Below are 26093 nucleotides of genomic sequence, written 5' to 3' on the forward strand. Positions count from 1 at the left end.
AAGTAAGTGCAAATGGAAATCAAGAATCCCTAACTCCTTCAAGCCAGATGCATAAATCACAAAGAAATATTACAAATTTTATGAAAGGTCAAGCCAACTCGCCAGCTCCAAAAAACAGTACGACCGAAGAGGAGATGGAGAATAAAAAATCACCTGAGGCTAACACAGCAGAAATGTTTGAAATCCTCAAGAAAAAATTCAAAAACAATTCCAGGAATTTAGAATAGGAAGTTTTGAAGGATCTTCAGGAAGTCAAGAAAGAAATGGAAGCAAAAATTGGTACAGTCTACTCCTCATCTAAAGACCTTAACATCCTGAGAAACAAAATGCATGAAAAAATGGAAGCAAAATACAACTCATTAAAAGAAATTACCACACTGAGAGCTGATCAGGCAACCATAAACAGCTCACTTGCCTCAATGCAAACCACAATCAAAGCCACTTGATCATTTTGAATCTTGTGTCTCTCTTTTGGATGATGATACAGCTGATAAGGACCAGAAGATTATCGTACTTCAAGAAACTGTCAAACTCGAGGGCAGACTAACCCAGGAGATAGAGGACAGGGAGAAGAGATATAATCTGCGTATAATCAGAGTAGAGGAAGGAGAGGAGTATCAGCAGGGGTATACAACACATATTCAATAAAATTATTGCAGAGAATTTTCCCAGTCACAAAAGGGAAAACCTCACCCCACCCTCACCCAAAACAGAAGCATATAGAACACCTAGCAGACAGGACCCTAGAAGAAAAACCCCCAGATACCTCATAGTGAAGGCCTCAAATTTCAACAACAAGGAGTATATTCTGAATGCAGTCAAAACAAAGAAAGAGGAATACTACAATGGAAAAAAGATCAGAATCATGGGTAGACCTCTCCACACAAACTTACAATGCATGAAGAGCCTGGAAGAACAATATCCAAGTCCTGCAGGCCAACAACTGCTAACCCAGACTTAAATACCCAGCAAAATTAGAATTTACTTTTGAGGGAAAAAACAAATCTTTCCATAGCAAAGAGAAACTAAAGGAATATGTGAACAAGAAAACAGCCTTACAGAGAATTCTAAGAGGAGAAACCCACCCAACAGAAAATGTACAGGACCTCCAAACAGAAACAGATAGAAATTACAATAGCCAGAACCCAATAGGAAAAGCAGCTCAAGAAACACAAGAAAGGAAGGAAAGGAAAGAAGCAAAACGCAGCCTAACAGGAAAATGGAAGGGGAAAAAAAAAAAACTACACCTATTCATGATCTCTATAAATGTAAACGGGCTGAACTCTCTGATAAAAAGGAAAAGATCGGCAGAGTAGATTCACAGACAAAACAGAGTCATCTGTTGTCTTCAAGACACCATCTTACAGCAAAGACAAAAACAGGCTCCAAATGAAAGGATGGAGCAAGATCTTGCAAGCAACTGCATCTACCAAAGAGGCAGGGGTAGCCATCCTGATTTCAGACAAGCTAGACTTCCCATTAAAATTAGTTCAAAAAGATAAAGAAGGACACTACAAATTAATACAGGGTAAAACCCAGGAACAAGATATCACCGTGATAAATTTATACTCACCAAGCAAAAGAGGCCCTAAATATGTCAAACAAATTCTTTCAGAATTACAGAATAAGATAGACCCAAATACAGTCATAGTGGGAGATTTTAATACTCCACTCTCTCCAAGAGACAGATCCAACACACAGAGGATTAGCAAGGGAGCCGAAGACTTAAGTAACACCATATCAAACATGGATCTAACAGATCTGTGCAGTTTTTCACACTACAGAGATTAAATACACATTCCTCTCAGCAGCCCATGGAACAGACTCCAAAATAGACATACATACTCCATAGTCCACACAAAGAATCTCAGAAAATAGAAGAGTATTGACAGTATCCCCTGTATTCTATCTGATCACAGTGTGCAATCAAGGTATCCCTCAATAACAAAGGATACTACAGAAACTACACAAACTCTTGGAGACTAAACTCCTCACTGTTATCTAACATTTGGGTCACAGAGCAAATTAAGGATGAAATTAACGAGTTCATAAGCTACAATGACAGTGAAAATACATAAAAAAGAAACCTATGGGATACAGCAAAGGAAGTGCTGAGGGGCAAGATCATTGCTCTCAGCGCATACATTAAAAGAATCGAAACAGAACAGGTGAATAACCTCATGATGCAGTTAAAACGACTGGAGAAACAAGAAAAAATTGAATCTAAAACGACTAGGAGGAGAGAGATCACAAAGATTAAAGAAGAGATAAATCTGACTGAGAATAGGAAGACCATTCAACAAATAAATAAAAGTAAAAGCTAGTTCTTTGAGAAAAATAAATAAAATTGACAGAGCCCTAGCAAGACTTATCCAAAAAAAAAAAAAGAAGAGACTCATATCTGTAAGATCAGGGACTCCACCAGAAAAATTACAACAAATACACAAAATATTCAAATAATTATAACAATTCAAAACAATTATAAGGAACTATTTCCTTTAGTCACTAAAGAATGAAAATTTTACAGCAATGGATCAATTCTTAGAGAAGTATAAACTGCTCAAACTGAATCAAGAAGAAATAAATCAACTTAATAAACCAATAATCTACAGCGAGATACAGGATGTAATCAAGAGCCTTCCAACAAAGAAAAGCCCATGCTTGGATGAATTCACCAATGAGTTCTATAAAACCTTCAGTGAGGAGCTAATACCAATACTCCTCAAACTCTTTCGCAAAATAGAAACAGGGAGAAATCCCAAACTCATTCTATGAAGCTAATATCATGCTCATCTCCAAACCAGGCAAAGACCCAACAAAAGGAGAATTACAGACTAATATCATTGATGAACATAGATGCAAAGCTCCTCAATAAAATATTAGCTAACAAGATCCAGAAACTGATCAAGAAAATTATACATCATGATCAAGTAGGCTTCAGCCCACAGATGCAAGGCTGGTTCAACATCCACAAATCAATAAACGTAATTCACCACATCAACAGAACTAAGACCAAGAACCACATCATCATCTCAGCCGGTGCCCAAAAAGCTTTTGACAAAATACAACACCCATACATGTTAAAAGCTCTGGAGAGGACAGGAATAGAAGGAACATTCTTTAAAACAATAAAATCCATATACAACAGACAAACTGCTAATATATTAAACGGGAGAAACTAATACCATTCCCCCTAAACTCAGGAACAAGTTAAGGTTGCCTACTCTCCTGCTTCTATTCAACATAGTGCTGGAATCCCTAGCCATAGCAGTAAGGCAAGAGGAGGACATCAAAGGGATCCACATTGGTAAAGAAGAAATCAAACTATTCCTATTCACAGATGACATGATCTTATATCTGAAGGACCCAAAAACCTCAGTCCCCAAACTCCTAGAAGTACTAAACCATTTTGGCAAAGTAACAGGATACAAAATCAACCCAGAAAAATCAGCAGCTTTTCTGTACACCAGCAATGTACAAGCAGAAAAGGAAATTGTGGAAATAATACCATTTGCAATAGCTAAAAAAAAAAAAAATTACCTACGGATTAACTTAACTAAAGACGTGAATGACCTATTTAATGAGAACTATAAAAATCTAAAAAGGGAAATCAAAGAGGACACCACGAGATGAAAAGACCTCCCATGCTCATGGGTAGGCAGAATCAATATAGCGAAAATGGCCATATTGCCCAAAATGTTATACAAATTCAATGCAATCCCCATCAAGGTCCCATCTACATTCTTCACTGAAATAGAGAAAACACACAGATTCATATGGAACAGCAAAAGTCATAGAATAGCCAAAGCAATCCTAGTCAAAAGCAGCACAGGAGCAATCACAATACCAGACTTCAAGCTCTATTATAGAGCCATCATATGAAAAACAGCCTGGTACTGGCATAAAAACAGACCTGAAGGCCAATGGAATAGCTGCATTCTTACAGTCAGATGATATTTGACAAAGGAGTTAAAGACATACAATGGAAAAAACATAGCCTCTTCAACTATTGGTATTGGGAACACTGGGTGGCCACATGTAGAAAACTCAAAGTGGACCCTAGCCTATCACCATGCACCAAGATGAACTCAAAATGGATTAAGGACCTCAACATCAGACCTGAAACCTTGAAACTTCTGAAGGACAGAGTAGGAGAGATACTAGAACTTATAGGCACAGGTAGAAACTTTCTGATCAGAGTTCCAGGGGCACAACAGATAGGGGAGAGGCTCGACAAATGGGACTACTACAAAATAAGTTTCTGCACAGCTAAAGACATAGCCACCAAACTAGGAAGACAGCCAACCACATAGGAAAGGATCTTCACCAGCACAGCAACAGACAAAGGCCTAATATCTGTCATCTACAGAGAACTAAAAAAAAACCAAAAAACACTAATCCCCTCCAAACCCAGGAAACCAATTATTAAGTGGGCAAAGGAGCTACAAAGAGACTTCACAAGAGAAGAAATAAAAATGGCAAAGAAGCATATGAGGAAATGTTCAACATCCCTGGCAGTAAAGGAAATGCAAATAAAAACAACCCTGAAATACCAACTCACTCCATTTAGAATGGCTTATACTCTGAACTCAGGCAACAACAAATGCTGGAGGGGATGCAGAGAAAGAGGAACCCTTCTCCACTGTTGGTGGGAGTGCAAATTGGTACCACCACTTTGAAGAACAGTATGGAGGTTGCTCTAAAAGCTCAACATAGACATACCCTATGACATAGCCATACCACTCCTAAGCATCTATCCTCAACAACAGGTCTCAGGATATCAAAAAGACATCTGCACATACATGTTTATTGCTGCACAATTAAAAATAGCCTAAATTTGGAAACAATCCAGATGCCCCTCTACAGATAAATGGATCAAAAAATGTGGTACCTGTACACTATGGAATGCTACATAGCGATTAGAAATGAGAAAATACTGGTATTTGCAGGGAAATGGTCACAGCTCGAACAAATATTGTTCAGTGAGAGAAGCCTAGAGCACAGATACCAAAGGGGCATGGTCTCCTTGATATATGACTATTGGGGGCAGAGCAGTAGAGACCAGGTCTGCAAAAAAACAAACTTCTTTTCAAATGTTATTTCCACGTTTGGGTCAGCGACTTTAAATTATGTATCTAAAACCAAACAACTACTAAACAAACATAAAAAGGTCTAGACTAGACAAATCAGTGGATTACAATAGTTCAACACCTATGTATACATGATTCTATAAGATAAGGATAAGCAAAACAACTCCAAGGACAGGAGGATTCTATTGTTGATATTACGTTTAATATTCTAGCTGAATTTCCTTTGGCATACCCTACGTAGTTAGTGTATATGATTTTGGTACACAGGATATTGTGTATATGCCTACCTGAACTAGGGAAGGGAAAGAAAAATGAGGGTGTAACAGATATCACAAGAAATGTACTCAACACCTTAATATGTAACTATACCCCCTTTGCACAACATCTTGTCAAAAATTTGATTAATAAAAAAGACGTTTCTGGGGAAGAAAACCAGTGGTTTTTAGATGATTCGTGGTTTTTATTGTGCTGCCAGGATGGAGAGCTAGGGCTCTCGTGATATCAAAACCTGAAGAGAGTCAATACTCTGAAAGCTGCTGGTTGTTGATAATACAGAGTTCCAAAACTTGAAGCAGATTTAACTTTGTTTCATCTTGTAAGTCATTCTGCCATTCCTCCAGGACTTCCACAGTAAGGAAAGGAGCCCCTGGATTATCTTCCTCTAAGATGTTCATATGGACCAGTGGCTGGACCTCTTATTCTTACCCACATGATGAGAAATGATAAATGCCTAGAACTCTAGGAGATGTTACTGATTATCCAGACAGGATGGAGACAAGTGTTGGAGGCAGGACACCATCTGCCTAGCATGTGAGAGATACAGTTTAAATCCTTGCATCTCTCTCTCTCTGTCTCTCTCTCACACACACACACACAATAGTTTGAAAATTCAGAGAAGATGGTGATAGAACAAAAAAAAGCAAGTGATCCTAATGTAGGAGCCTTATGTTGTGAAAAGCATGGAAAGAATAGTTTGACATCTTTGTACCCCTTTTAATTTACATGCTCAGTGAAACAACACAAATTAGCAACAGTGACACTCTATCAGAAATCCTGGCTCTGACTAGTGATATTCATGACCCATTATCCTTTTCACCCCAAAAGACTGTGAGAGTGGCACAGAAGCAAAGCAGAAATGCTGAGGGACAAATTCATCAGCCTATTAAAGTTCTTGAAAGCACAGCCTGGCAGGTGGAATAATGGACTATCAAATGACCAGATGAGCTGGCCACTGGTGGCTCATACCAGTAATTCTAGCTACTGAGGAGACAGTGATCTGAGGACTGTGATTTTATGCCAGTCTGGTTATAACATTTGAGGATATGCTTCTAATATCCTAACCCAAACAGCACCCAACCCCATCCAGAAATACTATCCTGAATTGTCATTCCCTTGATTTTTTTCCATGACTTTGAGGTGTTTATATAAACAGAATGAAACAAGATATGCTTTTCTACAAATTATTTTATCACTAAACATTGTATCACTGATTTACCAACAGTGATCTCAATGGCTAGAGATTATTTTCTTTGCTCTGTAGTATTCCATTGTCTAAATATACCATCATTTATTCATCAATCCTACTGCTTCTTTTATCCTCATGAGTAATGCAGCCACATTGCTCATGTCTTCTTGTATACTGATTAGGAATATGGACCTAACATTGAAATGGTTGATTCCAAAGTATGCACAATTTCAATTTTATTAGTCAATGCCATTGCTGTTCCAAATCAGCATACTGTGACTCGCATTGCTGGAAAGCCTTTTCTGGAGTATATATTGTTTATTTTCCTCAGCTCAACAGGTGCTATGACTTTGAAATTCTCAGGTAAAATTGATTTTATTTCCTTTGTCCTTTCTTGAGATGGGACTATTTAAACACATGTCCCACTTTTCTACCGGATTGCTGGTTCTGTCTAGAAGATGCTGTGATGAAGGATGAAGAATTACTCATGAAACAATATATTGCCCATAAGAGCCAGAAACAAGTTTAATAGGCAGACATGTTTAAACTGGAGTCTTTTCCATCTTCCAAGTTTTAGGGGTTAAAACACTCCCTTGGGGAGGGTCTTGGTTACAGATCAAGGGCATGTTCCAAGGGACTGTTAACAGGATATCAGCATGAGTAAGATAAGTACATTTGGGCATTCATCCTGTCCTTTTGCAGGATTACTGCAGAAAGCCAAATGAACAGCTGGATCTTGGGTTTTTTTCTTGGACACCAGATAAACACACAACCAGTGGTTTTCTGCCAGCATTAGGGATTCTCCATGCACTTTCCACTCATACTTCCCAATCCCAGTCATAGCACCCACTGCGACAGAGGATTCCACACCTCTCCCATCTTCATTTTTTAAAACAGCCATTTGTTGTTGTGAAGAAAGCAGCATGACCATCTTTGTTCTAGTTGGTTCTGATCAGGAGATAGCTTCATGTATTACTTGAAAGACTGAAATAACAAGAACAATTATTCCCATAGCAAATAATCCACATATGAGTCCAGAGAACTAAGTTTCAACGTTAAGACAATTGACATGGTTTTACAGTTCCTTGAATACTGATTTGATAAGCATAGTTTACTTGATGTAATTAGGAATGTATCTTTTCCATTTCCTGGTGGAAGGAATAAGAAAAAGCACCATGGTGATGTTTTCTTACTAGTTTCCAATCATGTTGGAAGGAATTATAAGGTAAAGGATTTACACATCATTTTTCAAAACCAAGATCATATTGGGGTTGCTGTCTCTCAAATAGAGCCTGCTGTCATTCAATGCCTTATTCTAAGATATCCAGACTTGTCAGAATTATTTGGCCTATATGAGTTTGTCTTAACTCAGGAAGTAAGATCCCTGAGTTACTATCGATACTAGACAAATAAGATAAAAACTGATTTTCAGGAATTCAGGGAGCTGGACTTGCTGGGGTCTTGCCAGGTCATCTTTCTATTGATAGCTAGAGTTGAAGGGCTGTTTTTTCCAGCTCTTGGTGCAGCTTGGCACAGCTAGCAGGCAGCCACTGTAGTCCTGTAGAAAAGAGAATAAGCATATAATGATATGTAATAATCCTACATGGTCTTTCCAGAACCCACCCCCTTGACGGTCCTTTGCCAGAACCTTGGGTTTAAGTTATTTAAAAAAGGTGTTTTGTGGGCTGGGACTATGGCCTAATGGTAGAGTGCATGCTTCACATACATGAAGCCCTGGGTTCAATTCCTCAGCACTACATATAGAAAAATTCAGAACTGGTGCTGTAGCTCAAGAGTGCTAGCCTTGAGTGTCACTCAGACCCAAGTTCAAGCCCAGGACTGGCAACAAAATAAATGTGTTTCAGCTGCTGCAAAACAGTATAAAATTTTTAAGGGGAAATGAAATTTTAGCTAGAAATGTCTAGGGGATATATTCTTATCTCCCCTTTTTTGTTAGAGATAAAAACAGAAGATCCTATCCTAAATCTCAAAAATTCTGGGAGTATTGACAATGGAAGAGCATCTGCCCAGCTAACATAAACCCTTCTGAAATCATAGAACTTTTAGTACTATTATCTTCTATTTCATTCATTACTCCTCTTGTTTAATTCCATTCTTGTTCTTTTTCTCTGTACACTCTGTTCATCTTTTTACCAATTCTTTAGTTGGCTGTACTTATCCATAAAACATGGCTCTGGAAAGTCCATGGAAATGTTGATAATAATACTATTATGTTCATGGGCATAAGCCCTGTGTTAATAACCATGCTATAGATAATGTCATTTGTTATCAAACTAAAAAACACTTTGTTTCTAAGGCAATGTGAAAAGATTGAAAAGATTGAAAAGCTAATCTGAACTGGATCTTAAAATATATAAGTACTAATAGTTCAAGAAAAATTCATGAAATCTGGAAGAAGATGAAAATACACATGACATGGGTCAAAAATGTGAAAGGGTTTAGTGTACAGAAGGAAGAATTAAATTCGTCCCTCAATGCAGCACTGCCATATGAGATGACAGGTTCAAAAATGTATTGTATCTTCCATCCCATCAGCTGTGAAGGCATTCACTAATCCACTTCCCAAAGTTCACTCTCAGCAGATCTAACAGAAGAGAACTTTCATGTGAGGTTCTCAGTGCCTGAAAGGTTTGATTTTTATTCCCTCTGGAATAAATTCACTGGTGATGCAATAAAATGGATACTAATTGGAATAGAAAAGCCAAGAGCTTGTTCAAACCATGGTTCCTAATTTATATGATTTTAATTGACCATTGAGCCTCCATATGCACAGCTCACATCTGTGCTTATTACTGCTATTTTCAGCCCAGAGGAAAATATGCTTTATGAACATAATAGGTACAAGAGCCTAGGCCTACAAAGATGAATATGGTGGCTCAAATTCTTGGGCAACTCAATGTTCACATAAACACAAATAGTAAGAACGCCAAGTGATTTTAGATGCACATAATCTTCACATCTAATTTGTATCTTCCCACCTTCTCTTTCCTATACCCACAAGTACTCTTATCTCTGCCAATGTCAGGACCCAAAATATGCTGATCTTGCAGTATCCAACCTACCATAGACACTTAGCCATCCATACTTACATCAAATAACGTCCCCAAATTGCAGGCTTCAATACCACCCTGTACTTACAAGTCAAAGGCCTGGAACACTATATCTGCCATTGATGCAATAAATATTCATATCAATGGATGTACAATATAGTGATATCCAATTTTCCTGAAAGCACTTTACCAAAGAACTCATTTGCCAATCATGTTGGTGGCCTTCTTAAACTTGTCTATGTACTGAAATCATTCTATGACTATTACAAACCTATCTCAATACATATTAAGTTGGCCTGTATGTCCAGGATGGCTCAAAATTGGACATTCTCAACTCCTTCCCTCTTGTTCTTCCCAGTCATGATAACATTGTCTCTACCCATTTCTCTACTTTTTCCTCTCTGTCCAGGACACTCTATATCCAGTGTCCTCTTCTCTACGTCCCCTGGTCCTCTCTTAGTCCTTTCCTTAACATGTCCTCTTTCTCTACCTGTTTATTCTTCTCTGTTCCCTAAGTGCTCTCTTGGTCTGTGTATTGCTCTCTTCAGTATTTTCCAGGTGAACATTTAAACATTCTCACCCAGAGCCATTCTATTGCAGTAACAGGACCAGAGAAGAGACAAATTAAGCTTTTGGTAAACATTGTCATATGGCAAAATAAAAACTGGTCAAGTAAAAACCTCACTGGATTTTGAAAGAGCTGTTAAGAATTTTTATTCAAAACCAATTACTATAACCATTGTGAATAGATAAGAGAAACAAATCTTAATTGAAAAAAATTGTCAAATTGGTCATAATGTGCAATTCAAAAATGAATTTCAATGATGCCAAAATGTTAGCAAAACAACCAATGTCTTTAAAGAGGACTTGAGTAGACTTGATCAAGCAGTATTTTCAGCTGTCCTCAGTGATGATACACCTCTGCATTCTGAGGATCAATGTCAGCAGCCATATTAAAGTCCTGAGTAGACAGCAAAGGCTGCTGCTGTTGCATGTACATGCTGCCTCTTTTGATGAGGTCATTTGCTCAAAGCTTCACATTAGCTTCTTTCAAACTGATGACCTTATTTAAGTCAGGTTTGGCTGCATTAGCATTGCCAATAAGCAGGTAGAAGGTGGCTCATAGCAACAATGCTTCTGCCATGTATTTGCCTTGTGTATCTATTTCTTTTGAGCATTCACTTATGATTGTATCATAGTTTTCTTCTTCCATGTACTGTTTGGCTTTTACATATCCAGAATTTTCTTTTACTTCTAAAGCTTCCCTCTCCTTATTTTTATCTTCATCAGACTTCTCTCCTTTAAGCATGGGCTGAGAAATTATATCATCCATGAAAGAACTGAAGTAAGATTTGGTAAACTGTGGAGATGGCATCAGAGGTTCACGGTTCTTATATTTTTCTTTGGCTTTCTCTTTTCCAAGAAGTACTTTATCAGCTAATAGCATACTTTGCTGATTTTGGAACCTTTTGATATACACACAGCAGTGACATCTTCTAAACATTCCTTCTTATTGTCTAGCTTCTCATGGGCTTTTGCATGTCTAAAGAGAGCTTTCACATATTTGGGATTCAGTTCAACAGCCTTTGTACAATCCTGTGCCACCTCTTTCCATTTTTGCAACTGTTCAAAGGCAGCAGCTCTGTTTTGATAAAATGTGTAAAGTCGACATTCTTCTCCGTAGGGCATAAACTAATAGCCTCAGTATAGCATTGAATAGCTTGGTCATATTTTCCTGCTTTAAAATACTTATTGCCTTTGTTCTTGGCTGCTTGGGCTCTATCAAGAGAGTTCAGTTCCAAACAGTACAAGAAATGTATCCAATGCCTAATGTATGAAACTGTAACCCCTCTGTACATCAGTTTGATAATAAAAATTTGAAAAAAAATTTAAAAAGAGGACTTGAAAAAGTAAAAAATGACTCTTAAAAGATATGATGTTAGTATCTATGAGAAGAATATATTTACATACATATTCAAGAAAGATGTATCTATGAGCAGAAGACTGTCACTATGAAACTTAGCTTTAGAAAGAATCAAACCAAAGGCTGTAGACATCGCCTCATTGCCTTGCGTGGAGAGAATGACTTTCACTCACTCTACATTTTTAAGACATCACGTTTGATTGACTCTGTCAGAATCAGAACATGATGTTCTTATCAAGAAGACTTAATTACGGGGCTGGGGATATGGCCTAGTGGCAAGAGAGCTTGCCTCCCATACATAAAGCCCTAGGTTCGATTCCCCAGCACCATGTATACGGAAAACGGCCAGAAGGGGCGCTGTGGTTCAGGTGGCAGAGTGCTAAGCCTTGAGCAGGAAGAAGCCAGGGACAGTGCTCAGTGCAAGTCCCAGGACTGGCCAAAAAAAAAAAAAAAAAAAAAAAAAAGAAGACTTAATTATGACATCTAGGTGAAGTGGTGCATGTTTTGTATCCTAGGATGATGAAGGCTAAGGCAGGAGGATTGTGAGTGCAAGGACAACCAGGCTACGTCCCAAAACCCTCTTAAAAATAACTTTAAATAAGTTCCAAATTTTTACAGAATGAACTCATAAGTGGTAATTACCTCCCTTAACCTGAAGTCTTTTCTCCTTGCTGGATATATACCATGGAAAGCTAAAGAGAAAATCTTTCTTGCACTTAAAAACACTTTATGTACATTTTAATATACACATTCTTGTAAAAAATTTAGCTGAGTCCTAATATCAGATTTAAAGAAAAATTTCTAATATTGGGCTCAATAACATTGTGCTGTGTTGACTTGCTTGGAGCAAAAACGAAACTTTAATAAAAATTGAAAATGTTTGTTTTCAGGAAAATTATTACAGAAACTTTATTCTTGGACTTATCCTATAAACTTAGTATCACACCAAAAGGATTTTGAAAGGATTTTACAAAAAGTTTTGAAGAGAATGTTCTGTGTGTGTGTGATGTGTGTCTAAACATGCATTCATTGTACTGGCCTTTGTTCCCCCATTTATCCCACCATATACCCTATCCCTCACCCTTTTTCAGTAGCTTCATTTAAAAACATAACCAAAGAAAAAATGAAATACAAGCTCTGGGTAAGACCCAAGGTACAAATATTTCTATTACGAAGGCTTATGCTTAAGACTGAGCACAAATAATAGCGTCTTGCCTTTTCTACCTACCATTGAAGACAACTGGGGGTAGAAGGGAAGAGACCACTTGATTAAGAAACTCGCATGCAGACTGTATACGCTCTTTCCCACAGCATTTTAGGACGACATGGGAAGTTTAAGGCACACCAAATCTCACCAAAGGCAACTATAAAAGGGCAAGTTTTTAAAGTGTGTCACATTAAATGTAACATAAAACATAAAAATTCACCCAAAAGATGTTTTTCACCCTATGACTTTCCTGGCTTTGTTCTATCTTACCATCAAATTAGTTTCTCTCCCACCTGAACACAGTGCACTAAGTTTGCAGGAAGCAAGTCATGAATGTATTACTGTCTCCTCTTCTTACCTACAAAAATCACCAAAAGTCCTCTCAAATTTGAAAGGGAGAGGAAATGCTAATTCCACTTTGTCACTCTCAATCTTTTCTTTCAACATCCAAGATAAGCACTGAGACATAAATCTAAACTATAATCATAAAATTGATCTCCTAATGATTTCAATGTGTATCCTTTTTCTAACTCCTCTACCTTGACGTCATATCTAGCCCTCACTATCCTCTCCTAAAACAGCATCAATCTCCATATTCTTCTCTCTGATATAAGTTTTCTTCCGTTTTTAATCTAATATCTGCACAGCAATTACAGTGATCACTCGGTAACTCACTTGTGATCTTGTCACTCCTCAGTACTACCCATTAACTACAGGATAAAGGACACATTCTATAGAATGACATACAAAACCCTTCAACCTTTTCCAAACATCTTTTCCTCCATAACAAACTCTACCCAATATCATTACCATAATTGTAATTTCTGATACCATACATTTTCAAGTCTCCATATTCATGTGGCTCTTCCTATTGGAATTACCCTCAATTCTTTATCTCATTTGTTAATTCTGAATCAATGTTGAAGATTTCTATTTAAGAGAATATTCATCTAGGAAGCTTTCTCTAACCTCAATTCTTCCTCTGACCAGTAAATACAAGCTGGAAACAAAGCTTCCCTCCTGTGATCTCAGGATTCCTTAATTTAATTTCCCACCTTTCACTGATATTTTTTCCATTAATGTTTTCTGGTGCAGGCACTGGAGCTTTTTGTTTATGGTTGGTACTCTACCAGTTGAACCACATTTACACTTCTGGCTTTTTTCTTGTTAATTGGAGATCGAGTTTCACAAACATTTCTACTTAGGGTGGTCGCATACTCGGCATCCTGAGTAGCTAAGATTATAAACGTAAGGCACCAGCACACTAATATTTATTTTTCTACCTTTTTAAAAATTTGGGAAGGGACCACAACCTCAATCTTAAAAGTTTACCAGAATGCTTCTTCCAGATCATTCATTAGTCCCTTTATTTACTAATCTATTCAGGAATCACTCCATAAGTATAGGCCACCTGCTCACCACTTACATTTTACTGACTAATATCTTGATTTCCCAAATTCCTATGGCTATACAGAAATCAATCATTTTCTCCCTTTCTTTAGAGTATATGAAAACTATTGGTTAACTATTCTCACTTGCAATAGCGTGTATGTGTGTGTGTGTGTGTGTGTGTGAGTGTGTGTCCGTGTGTCCTAGAGCTTGAACTCAAGTCCTGAGCACTGTCCTTGAGCTCTTATGCTTAAGGTAGTACTCTACCGCTTGAGCCACAGTTCCATTCTGGCTTTTTAGTGGTTAATTGGAGACAATCATAAACTGTGTTGTTAAATGTGAACTCCTTTTGACAACTACCTGAATATTTTTTAAGTCTTATAGACTTTCCTGCCTAGACTGGTCACAGAAGGTATTTGAAGCTACTCAGCCCTAGACTCATCTTTTCTTGCTTCAGAAGATTTCCTGCCTACTGTCCTTATCTTCTAATGGGACCAATTTATTGTCAGCTTTGTAAAGGATCTAGTTTAAAGAGCTTTGATATAAATCCTATAATTTCCAAAGAAATTTTCAAAACATTGCAGAAACTTAGAAGGTGATTGTCAATCTGTGGAAAGTAAAAGCTAATCCAAAAACACTTTTCTTGGGAGCTACTTTTCTTGTAGTCCTCCCAAAATGCCAACAAGTGGCCAATTGTGAATGTGGGTGGGTGGGAAAATACTCAAATATCTTTGGCCATAAAAACGTAATTCACATATGTATTGGTGGCTCACATCTGTAATGCTAGCTACTCAGGAGACTGTCTTGGGCAGAAAGGTCAGCCAGACTCTTATCTCCAATTAACTAGTAAAAAGCTGTAAATGAAGTTGTAGCTCAGGTGCCAGCTTTGAGTGAAAATGTAAGGCCTTCAGTTCAACTCCATTATTGGCACCAAAAAAGAAGAAAGATAGTTTAGCTGTCATTCTCCACCTGCAATGGGCCTCTTTCCACTCACTGAAGAAAGAGTAAGATGCATATAAGCTACCTCATAAATAAACTTTAAACAGTAACAATAAGCTAATCAGCTAAGTTTGTACACTAGGAATGAGATTGATCGAAATTTCCCCCAGAACTTTCTGTAAATAAATATAGATCCAATCACATATATCCATTTAGCAACCATCCCATATTTTACAAGCCAATCAGAACAGTGTGTAAGGGGCCATAAGCACAATAAAGTGCAGGTTGGAGCAAAAAGCTACTTATAAACAGGTGCGCAAACAATGGACCCCTTGTTCATCTCCTGCAAAGTTGAACGTCAGATTCTACTCATTTGGTCCTCCATAAAACATGAGTAATTAGTAATAAGAACCTCAAAGAAAACTTTGGAGCCATTCTTAGCTTTTTGTTTAAAGCTGAAAACTATAACTAAGAGCTTCCATCTCCATTTTTGGAGCATTCCATTTTTCTCCTGTTTCTCACACACAAGGCCAGAAACATTTCCTCTACCTGGGATCCAACACACCCTTATCTAAGGAGAAATCAAGAGAGGGCACTTACCAGGTACCGGTGGCTACTGCCCATTTGGGAGACTGAGATATGAGGATCATGGTTAGAAGTCAGCCCATGCAGGAGAGTTCATATCTCCAATTAACCACCAAGAGGCCAGAAGATTTTGGCTCAAGTGGTAGAATGTCAGCTTTGAGCAAGAAAGCTAAGGGACAGCACAGGCTCTAAGTTCAAGCATAAAAAAGAGAAAGTAAGCTTTTAACTTTATGATCCATCTTGTAGAATTCCTGAGCATTGACTTCCAAACCCACACTTGTGTACATTACTCTGAACAACCAAGACAACACCCCAGAATTTTTCATTTTTTTACCATCTCTTCCAATCCAATCCCTCATTACTAAGCATTAAGTGATTTAAGTGATATTCCATTTCTTACCATCTTGTCTTTTAGAAATTGGGGGGGAGGGATATGACAGTAGTTTTATGTTGTAAAATGTATATCTATCCATTGTTCTCCATTCTATTTTTGAATGGAACTATTTATTAAATACTCACATGTAAGTTATTCTCAGATGATTGACTTTTGTTGCCTAATGTAGCCATACCTCATTGAAACATTATTTCTCCTTTGTAGAAAACTAGGTATCAGAAATATTAAGGAACTTGCTATTGACACACAGCCAGTAGACAGTGAAATCGGGATTTCAACTCAAGGGACATTTGACTCCAACCTCATTTATTCATCTTATGACACTGCTCCAAAACAAAAAAATAAAAACAGAAGCCTGGTTATAAATCTCAACTCAATAGAACCCTAAGGTATCATAATATTGAGATAAATGTTAAGCATAAATAATTCTATTTCTACTGAGGGAACATAGGGATTCAGTTAATAGATTCCTAATATACATTGCCATTTATTTGAATTAATGCTTAAGTAGATACTCAAAAATTCTAAAATCTATCCATCATAATCACCCTGATTGATGGTAAAGTCAATAAACCCAAAGCATTATTTTCAGAGTGTAAGGCATTGCTTTCTCTAGAATTGGAAAGGAATAAAACTAATGGACTATTAGCTATGAGTCCTAAGGTAAAGACAGAATACTAAGTCCCCATTCAGTTGGTGTGTGTGAGTGTGTGTGTGTGTGTTTATGTGCGTGTACTTGTGAATGTATACATGTATGCAGGTGTACATTTAGGTGTACATGTGTTTTGGGAAGCAGATGCCACTCACTGGGATCATACTCAGGCCAGTTTGGAGAGTGCCTTTACTTGTCTCAGCCCTAGAAATGAAATAACAGACACTTTCCTGTAAGGAAAGAGTATGCTGATTAACAAAACTTCATATAAGTCTCTATTGTTTTCAACTTCAGAAATATCTACCAAAAAAATCAGGGACCATGAACTCCTGGACAAAAGGAAAACAGTCACAGCACGTAAAGCTGGAGAAGACCGGGCCATTCTCTTGGGACTAGCCATGCTGGTTTGTTCCATCATGATGTACATTCTTCTGGAAATCACACTCCTATGCTCATACATGCAGAGGTAAGGTCGCTGGATGACTGAGAGAGGGATGCCTCTCTCCTCTCTCCTCTTCCTTTGTTCCATCAATGCCAAGGTCATCTTTCTCACCTCTTTCCTTCTTTCCAAAAGTTTCTGTTGTATATTTACTTGATGTTGTCTAATAATACTGCTAAGGATGCCTTATGTTTAAATTGCCTACAATGTGCCAGAGATTTTTCATCGATTATTTGTTTTATTCTCACAGGTACTCCCTAAAGTTTTTAAGTATTAATATATTTGTGACAAAAGGCTCAAAAGGAGAGATAAGTTGCTTGATGTCACACAGCTCTATCAAGTGGCAGACATACCTAAGATTCAAACCCATATTCCACAAGAGTACAGTTATTATTTGTGGCATGTCATATCTTTGTCTGTTTTCTACCCTCATTCACCTCAACTCTCCCCTTCATCACCCTTTACATCAAAACTTCTAAACTTATCATTCTAATGTCTTCAGAAACTTTGAAAATGCTAACACCTAAGTCTACACTGTTACTCAAGATGGTCAGATGAGTCAGAAGTAGCTTGTAGAGTTCTCCAAACGATTCTAATATACTCTCAAGGGGAAAGCACTGTTAGGCATCAGACTTTTAAAGTAACAAATTCTGGAACCCTTTTTATTTGAGTATTTGCCCTATATTTGCTGAATATATAGGGAGGTAAATAATTAGGGAGACAAGTATGCTTCCTTCCGAATTAAGTACATAAGTGCTAAGCAGCATCTCTAGCTCTCTAATGTTCATAAATTAAACCCTTGGAGCACAAATGAGCCTGCCATTTCTGAAATTAAGTCTGACAGTTTCTCACCTTAAGGAAACAAGATCCTTTCATACAAAAAGCTGAAGTTTCAATCCAAAAGAAAACCAGTTTACAGGGCATTCATTTCACTATCAAATTAATACTTTCATTTTTAGAAGCAAAATCTAGGTGAAATATATTTGCTAAAATGAATACCTCATCTTTTCACATTCCTGGCTGCTCTGCTGATTCTCCAGTGGCCTTGGGCTGTTTCTAATGAGTACTGAAGCCTTAGACCCTCCAGTTTAGCTGACTCCAAAACCTCTTTCAGATTCTCCTCATCATATTAGCAAAATATGACCGTATATGTTACAGAAAAATACAATTTGCCACAACAAAGTGAGTTGAGTCCAGGATGGCCTACCTCTGGCATGGAACCTCACACATATAACAGCCATTGATACATGTTCAGCAAAAAGAGAGGATATTAATCTGCACAAAATCCTCTTGTTTTCAATTCTCTGTTGTGGGGCATTCCCGGATGCCTAGTGTCAGAAGAGGAGGTCCCAGCCAGCTCCACAACCAGGAAAGGTGGTCCTAGTTGGCCCCACCTCTCTTCCGGCCCTGGGGCCACCTGTGGCTATTACACCAGAACCGGGAAAGGCAGGTCTAGCTGGCACCGTCTCCCAGCCTTGGGACCATGTGTGGCTAAGATGGCGCCTGGTGATGAACCCGGAGGCAGTCCTGTGAGAATTAGGCCGCCTCTTAGGATTGGACCCTCGGCCCTCCACCTTTAAGGGACAGCTCAGGCCTCCGTTCACAGTCCCTAGATAGGTGCACATACACCCCTCCCTTTCCTGCCGCTTTCTGACCTATTTAAGAGAGGAGCTCATTCAATAAACCAAGGCATGTGCTGACATCTCTCTTGGACTCCGTCTGATTGTCCTCCAGCGAGGGAGGGCTGGGTGCGGGCTGTCCATCGAACCTCATCCTTTCTTGGCCCACCTCAGTTGGGGTGAGCTTCCCCATCTCTCCCGCAGGCCGGGAGAGCGATGAGAGCTGAGACCCCGACACACTGGTAATTAGCTTATATCCAGAAACAAAAAATTGATACCTGTGAAACTTGTTAATTTAAAATGTTCACCTTCATCATAAAATGAAGGCATTTTACAATGTGCCTTCAACAGTGAGCAGCAGGGATCTTCCAGTAGAGAGGCCCTAGGAGAATAGTGACTCATTTGTCTACCAAGAGACTTTCTTTTCACTTGCATTCCTGAGGAGTCAGCACTGCATAGTAGAATGCCTCAAGGCCTTACAGAAATCACAATATGACCATAAATATGTTTTTGTATTTTACCTGACATCTCTCATTCTCAATTCACTTATCTTTGTAAAGAATGAACATCCAACTTATGCAGTTGTCACAAAGACTAAAGGCAACTTAGGTAAAACACCAATGAGAGGGAAAACAGACATAATTACTGCTATTGATATAATCAAAGTGTTGAGATATTATTTCCCTTATTAGAAGGAACTTAAGATACTACATCAGTGTTACTCTATTTGTCAAGCTTCACCCTATTGTCATCTTACCTCTTGTCTCTTATACTTTCTCTGCATACAAATTGGACTTAGTCAGGATTTGTAAAAGAAATTGCAAAGTAAAACCTAACAGAGAAAAGGACTAGGCCATGGTAAGAATTTATGTGTTGCATAAATACAGTTTAAGGACAAGTTGTTATTTTAAAACTTGCCTTATGCTTTTCAGTGAATTCTATAAGTAAAAAAATTAATCAAGCACTAGAAAATATCACAATCTAATGATGTCACTGAGAAAATTCTCAGAAGCCCATGTTTGTCTTTGGTATGTTGTAGTTTACCTAAACCTGCTCTTCTCTAAGATCTAAACTCTATAAGTCCACAGGTGTACCATAGCCTTGGGAAGGATTTCTCTGGTCCTGGAAATGAACAATGATCCCCCCGCCACCTTTCCTCCCAACCACTCCTTCCTTGCACATAGCCCTTAGATTTCTGCTTACTCTCCTCTTTTCTCTATAGTGTGTGAACTGAAGAGTCTCAATGCACCTTGCTAAATGTGTCCATTACAGAAACCTTTAATTGCTCCTTCAACTGTGGTCCAGACTGTTGGGAACTGTCTCAGTACCCCTGTCTCCAAATGTATGTGAACCTAACTTCCTCTGGGGAAAAACTAACAATAATAAATTTTGGAGGGGATGTAGCCAAAAGGGAACCCTACCTTCATTGTTGGTGGGAATGTAAACTGGTTCAGCCACTCTGGAAAGTGGTATGGAGATTCCTCAGAAGACTAAACATAGAGCGCCCCTAGGACCCAGCAGCCCCACTTTTGGACACCTACCCAAAAGACCACAAACGAGAACACACTAAAGCCACCAGCACAACAATGTTCATCCAGAACAATTTGTCATAGCTAAAATATGGAAACAACCCAGATGCCCATCAGTAAATGAGTAGATCAGGAAAATGTGGTACATATACACAATGGAATTTTATGCCTCTATCAGAAAGAATGACATTGCCCCATTCATAAAAAAATGGAATGACTTGGAAAAAATTATACTGAGTGAAGTGAACCAGACCCAAAGATACATGGAATCTATGGTTTCCCTCATAGGGAATAATTAGCACAGGTTTAGGCAAGTCACAGCAGAGGATCACAAGAGCCTAATAGCTATGCCCCTATGAACACATAAGATGATGCTAAGTGAAATGAACTCCATGTTATGGAAGCAACCGTTATATCAATGTTGTAATCACTTTCAACCTGCCATGTGAAACCATAGCTTCTATTGTTGATGACCCTCTTGTATCCCCTTCCTGTGGTTGTAGCCATAGTATCTCTGTATCTCATCTGAGTACACTGGATACTGTATATACTGTTATTAGAATTAGGGAAGTGAAAGGGAATATCAAAATTGAGCAACAAATGATAAAAGAACAAATGACTCCAAAATCAATACTTGCAAAACCATTCGGTGTAAACCAACTGAACAACTCAAGAGGAGAGGGAAAAGGGGAGGGAGGAGGGCTGAATGAGGGAGGAAGTAACAAACAGTACAAGAAATGTACCCAAGGCCTAACGTATGAAACTATAACCTCTCTGTACATCACTTTGACAATCAATAAGAAAAAAAAAGATTTGTTTCTGTTATACTGATACCAAGGAAAGAAACCCATCTTTCACATTCATTGCAATAACTTGAAAGAATTCTTACATACATCTCTGCCAACTTGCCTTAGAGAATATTTTAGAAAGTGTTTTTTGTTTTTTGAAAAAATTTGTTCAATTTTTTTCTAATTATATAGGCACAAACACTGTCCTAACTCTGTGATGCTTACTTATAAATCAAGGCTCCTTCAAGAATTTTAAGTCAAACCTTTCTTGTAAGGATGAATGCCTTATAAACTATCAAATATCCAAGGAACTGAAAAGTTACTACAGTTGAGTATGCCTTCAAAAGAAATATTTCCATTTCCTTTTTTGATATTTAATCACCATAGCCCTGTGAAGGTATTATTTAAGCTATAAACATATAGTTAAAAACTATCATTATATATACCAAGTTAAATGTTTAGGACAAGTGTCTTGTCCTAGGTTACTATATGATTTTGACCCATTGCAAATGTAACCTATAACATGTATAGGAATATACACACAATGAAAACGTTCAGCTCAAGCATGTATTATAAAGACAATTTCCCATGTAGCCACGACAAAAGAAAACATTTTATACAAGTAAAAGGGCCATCATGCCCACTTCTAGAAAATATAGGCTATGCTCCTTACCAAAGTTTTTTACTCTCCTGATTACTATGGCAATATTTTCTCATTTTCCTTTTATCACTTATACACATATCTTTGCTTTTTTTTTTTTTTTTTTTTTTGCCAGTCCTGGGGCTTGGACTCAGGGCCTGAGCACTGTTCCTGGCTTCTTTGTGCTCAAGGTTAGCACTCTGCCACTTGAGCCACAGCGCCACTTCTGGCCGTTTTCTGTATATGTGGTGCTGGGGAATTGAACCCAGGGCCTCATGTATACGAGGCAAGCACTCTTGCCACTAGGCCATATCCCCAGCCCTTTGCTTTTTTTTTTCCCCCAGTATTAGGACTTTAGCTTGGGGCCTAAGTACTATTATTTAGCTTTTTCACTTAAGGTTTGTGTTCTAACACTTGAGCCACAGATATACTTCCAAATTTTGGGTGCTTGAGATAAGAGTCTCATAGACGTTCTTGCACAAGGCTGGCTTTGAACATCAGTCCTAAAATCGCAGCTTCCTGAGTAGCTAGGATTACAATCTCTAGTCACCAGCGCCCAACCTCTTAAACATACAACTTTAAACAATACATTTTAGTTTTGCCTCATTATAAAAAGATATAAATGGAAATACAGGATACTTTTCCTTATCTGGCAACATTTGATCAAACCTCATCCATTTGGTTGTAGTTGACTTGTGCCCATTACTTATGCCCATTCTATTGTCTGGCCCTATTGTAAGTATTTTGCATCATCTCTACTTTGGAGCTACTACAAATAATTTTGCCACAGATATTCTTGTGTATTTCTCTTGGTACCTTAAGTATACACAGTTCTGTCAGGCATAAACCTGAAAATGAACTATCTGAATCATAAGGCATGCCAATATTAACCTTTAAAAATACTTCCAAATATTTTTCCAAAGTTGCTATACCAGTTACTTCCCTACCAACCCTGTGAGTACTTATTGCCATGAATCTTCTCCAGCATGTGGATACATTTGTAATTAAACCAGTTGGTTACATATTGTTAGGCCTGCTCAGGACAAATGGCCCTTTCCCTTGGCTCTCTCCTCAAGCACCCTAGAAATCCCACCCAGTGGAGATTACCTGTATCCCAGGCAACTGGCATACTTGGGGACAGTGGGAAGTCCCTCAGGCTTTGATTTCCTCATCCTCTGAGGTCTCCACTTCCCCTCCCCTATATCATCACTCTTGATCCACCTGACAGCATCTTGTCCAGCTGGAGGTTTGCTCTCTCCCTTGCCCAATAAACCCTCTTCCCTTGAATAGTGTGGGAGTTTCCTTTCCCCTGCCATTACATATAAGGCAAATATTTCTTTGAATTATGTTTTATATTTTACTCTCTTGAACAATATTGTTCAGTGAAACAAATTTCAAATTTTAATGAAACCACATTTTGGCGGGAGGATTGTGAATTCAAGGCCAACTGAAACTACACATTGAAGCCATCTTAGAAAAAAACAGAAAGAGGGCTTGGAATGTGCCTTAGTGGTAGAGTGCTTGCCTAGTATGGATACAGCCCTGGGTTTGATTCCTCAGCATCACATAAACAGTAAAAGCCAGAAGTGATGTTGTGGCTTAAGTGGTAGAGTGCTACACTTGAGCAAAAAAAGAAGCCAGGGACAGTGCTCACACCCCAGGACTGGCAAAAGGCAAAACAAAAAGATTTTAAAATGTTATCAAATGAATGCAAGGTTTAGACTAACACCAAGAGTTCTACATAGTTTCTGTCTTGTTAGTGGAGCCCCCCCCCCAGGTCATTTTAGCTTCTTTTCAGGAAGATATGGCACAAAAGATATAAGAGTTTTGAACAAATATAGAAACAGCAACCTCTCCCTTAAAAGAACTTCATCACAATACTGAAAGTAATGTTCATACATAGATTATAACTTGCTTTCCTTTTCTCAATCAAACACTTCTTTAAGACTTTGCTTACACAAATTAAGTAAATAATAATGGAAACAAAACAAAGCTTAAATTTTACAGTATTTACCATTTTAAAGTGGTAAAAAAGTCCCAATTTACTTTTCCAATTATTACCCATCACTAAAGAATATCATAAATTCAGAGTATACATGTATTCACATTAACCCACCGTTGATCTGTACATTCTTTGAGCATGGATATTACATTTTATTTTCTAACACAAAACACAAAGTCTGGCCTTTTGAATATGCTTAATAACTATGTAGCTATAGTCACTCTTTGGGATGCTTGAAAATGTTCAGTCTGCTCTTGGGACCAAGAACATGTAGGTTTCACATGAGTAAGTTTACTTGTTTGACACCTGGATATTGTGGACTGGGAAGTTCTGAGTAATGGTGAATATTTGAGTAATTATAATTACTCTCTGATGGTATAGTCTTTAATGCATTGGACACATATTACTGTGCCATCGTATAACCTTAACTCAATTGTGCCTTGCTATATAATATCTCCTGAAGCATGATTTATCACAATATCACTATCTTCATCCTCCAATGCTTTACTTTTCCTTGACACATTGAAAAAGCTCCTATGGCGTGCTAGGTGAGTATTCTGCAACCATCACAGGCCTTTATAAGAGGTTGGGGGTGCCAGGACCTGAGCTTGAAATCAGGGCCTGGGCACTGTCCTTTGACTTTTTCACTCAAGGCTGGCAACTATAACACTTGAGCTGTATACCTCCACTTTTGGCCTTTTGCTTATTAATTGGAGATAAGAGTTCCATGGACTTCCCTGTCTGGGCTGGCTTTGAACCACAGTCCTCAGATCTAGGTCTCCTGAATAGCTAGGATTAAAGCTGTAAGCACTGCCATATGGCTAATTATTCTTGCTCTTAAGATTTCTTTCGATAAATTCACTAGAAGATAGATGCTTCCTTGATGACAGTAACAAAATAACCAAGGAGAAGACAATAAAGCCCTACCAAAAATATAAATAAGCTACTTTTGACTTTGTTATGATATGGGAGCATTTAATATTATGTGGAAAAATTCTAAATATTTACATTCTTATGCCATAAATATATTCAATAAGGAATAATTAAAACCCACCTCACATAGTCATTGCAAGAAGAATATATTGGAAGTCATTTACTGTTGGGGACTCAGTTTTGGCCTTGGTGGGGAAAGGGCGACAAGAGCTTCCGAGATGCTGCCCTTCCCCCAGCGCTGGGACAGTGTTGGGGCTAGCCACTCCCACCTTCCAGCCTCAACCGGAAGAGAATACCCCGCCCCTGAGGGAGGCAGACACATGCATGCCACCATGATGAGGGTTGTCCAGCCACAAAGGAAGTTTCATGACATCATCTGATGGACACGATCTTGAGCCTATGAGTGGCCCTTTGGCCAGTCCCCCTCCTTTCCCGCCATTACCGCTATATAAACCCCCTCCCAATTAGATCCTTTGAGACCCATTCAAACATCCAACCGTCTCCCCGACATCTTTGTTCTGCAGCTCCTGACACATTATGGGGGGGCCGAGGAAGGGATTTCGGCATCCCACTTCAGCTTAGAGCAGTCCGGTAAGGACAGGCCTTACTCCTTCTGCCGGTATGAGGGGTAGGGTGGAGCTTCTTCCATAGATTTGAGGTTCAGGCATTTCCCTGGGAGATAGGGTGGAAGGGGTCCTCAGAGGCCCCAACAATTTACTTTTTGTGTATGCAATACACAACTATTAATTCAAGTTGATTAACTCATACGTAACTTGACTTAAATTAACAAATGATATACAGGTCTTGGTCACATAATCCCCAAAATTATTTTAATTACTATATAATTTCTTAGGGTTTCTGGAAGAATTGGCTTGAATACAAAAAAGAAGAACTATCATGGTTATTTCACAGATAAAACTGAGGTGACCACCATACACTATTCCTTCCTAGTGTCACACACACACACACATTCACACTTAAGAATCACATCTTCTGATAACAGTTTGTTTCATTCTCCACAATGCTCCTATATACCTAAGTGTGGAAAAACTTTGAAGAATCCATGTCTCCGGTGAATATTTTCATGGAAAACTTCAGGAAGTATCAACACTTCGCCTGCTACTCTGATCCAGAAGGAAACCAGAAAATCGTCATTCTAACCAAACTCTACAGTTCCAATGTGCTGTTCCATTCACTTTTCTGGCCAACATGTATGATGGATGGGGGCATTGCAATTGTTGCCATGGTGAAACTCACACAATACCTCTCTCTACTTTGAGAGCGGACCCCAGCAGATCAATGGATAAAAGAAAAAAAATGGCTAAGATAGTTTTCTTTAAAGCTGAAATTATGTTTTCTTTTATGCCTCACCAAAGAACCTTAAGTTTGTAATGTGCAGTCCATTATGAGTTCCTTAATATATTGTT

General features: G+C 38.3%; 2 pseudogenes; one reads left to right on the top strand and one right to left on the bottom strand.

The window, feature by feature from the left end:
• Positions 1-10482: 10482 nt before the first annotated feature.
• Positions 10483-11428, bottom strand: LOC125345566 (annotated as a pseudogene).
• A 3980-nt stretch (positions 11429-15408) lies between these two features.
• On the top strand, positions 15409-25947 carry LOC125345567 (annotated as a pseudogene).
• Positions 25948-26093: the final 146 nt, after the last annotated feature.

The sequence above is a fragment of the Perognathus longimembris genome, unplaced genomic scaffold (assembly GCF_023159225.1).
Source record: "Perognathus longimembris pacificus isolate PPM17 unplaced genomic scaffold, ASM2315922v1 HiC_scaffold_5927, whole genome shotgun sequence".
Lineage (NCBI taxonomy): Eukaryota > Metazoa > Chordata > Mammalia > Rodentia > Heteromyidae > Perognathus > Perognathus longimembris.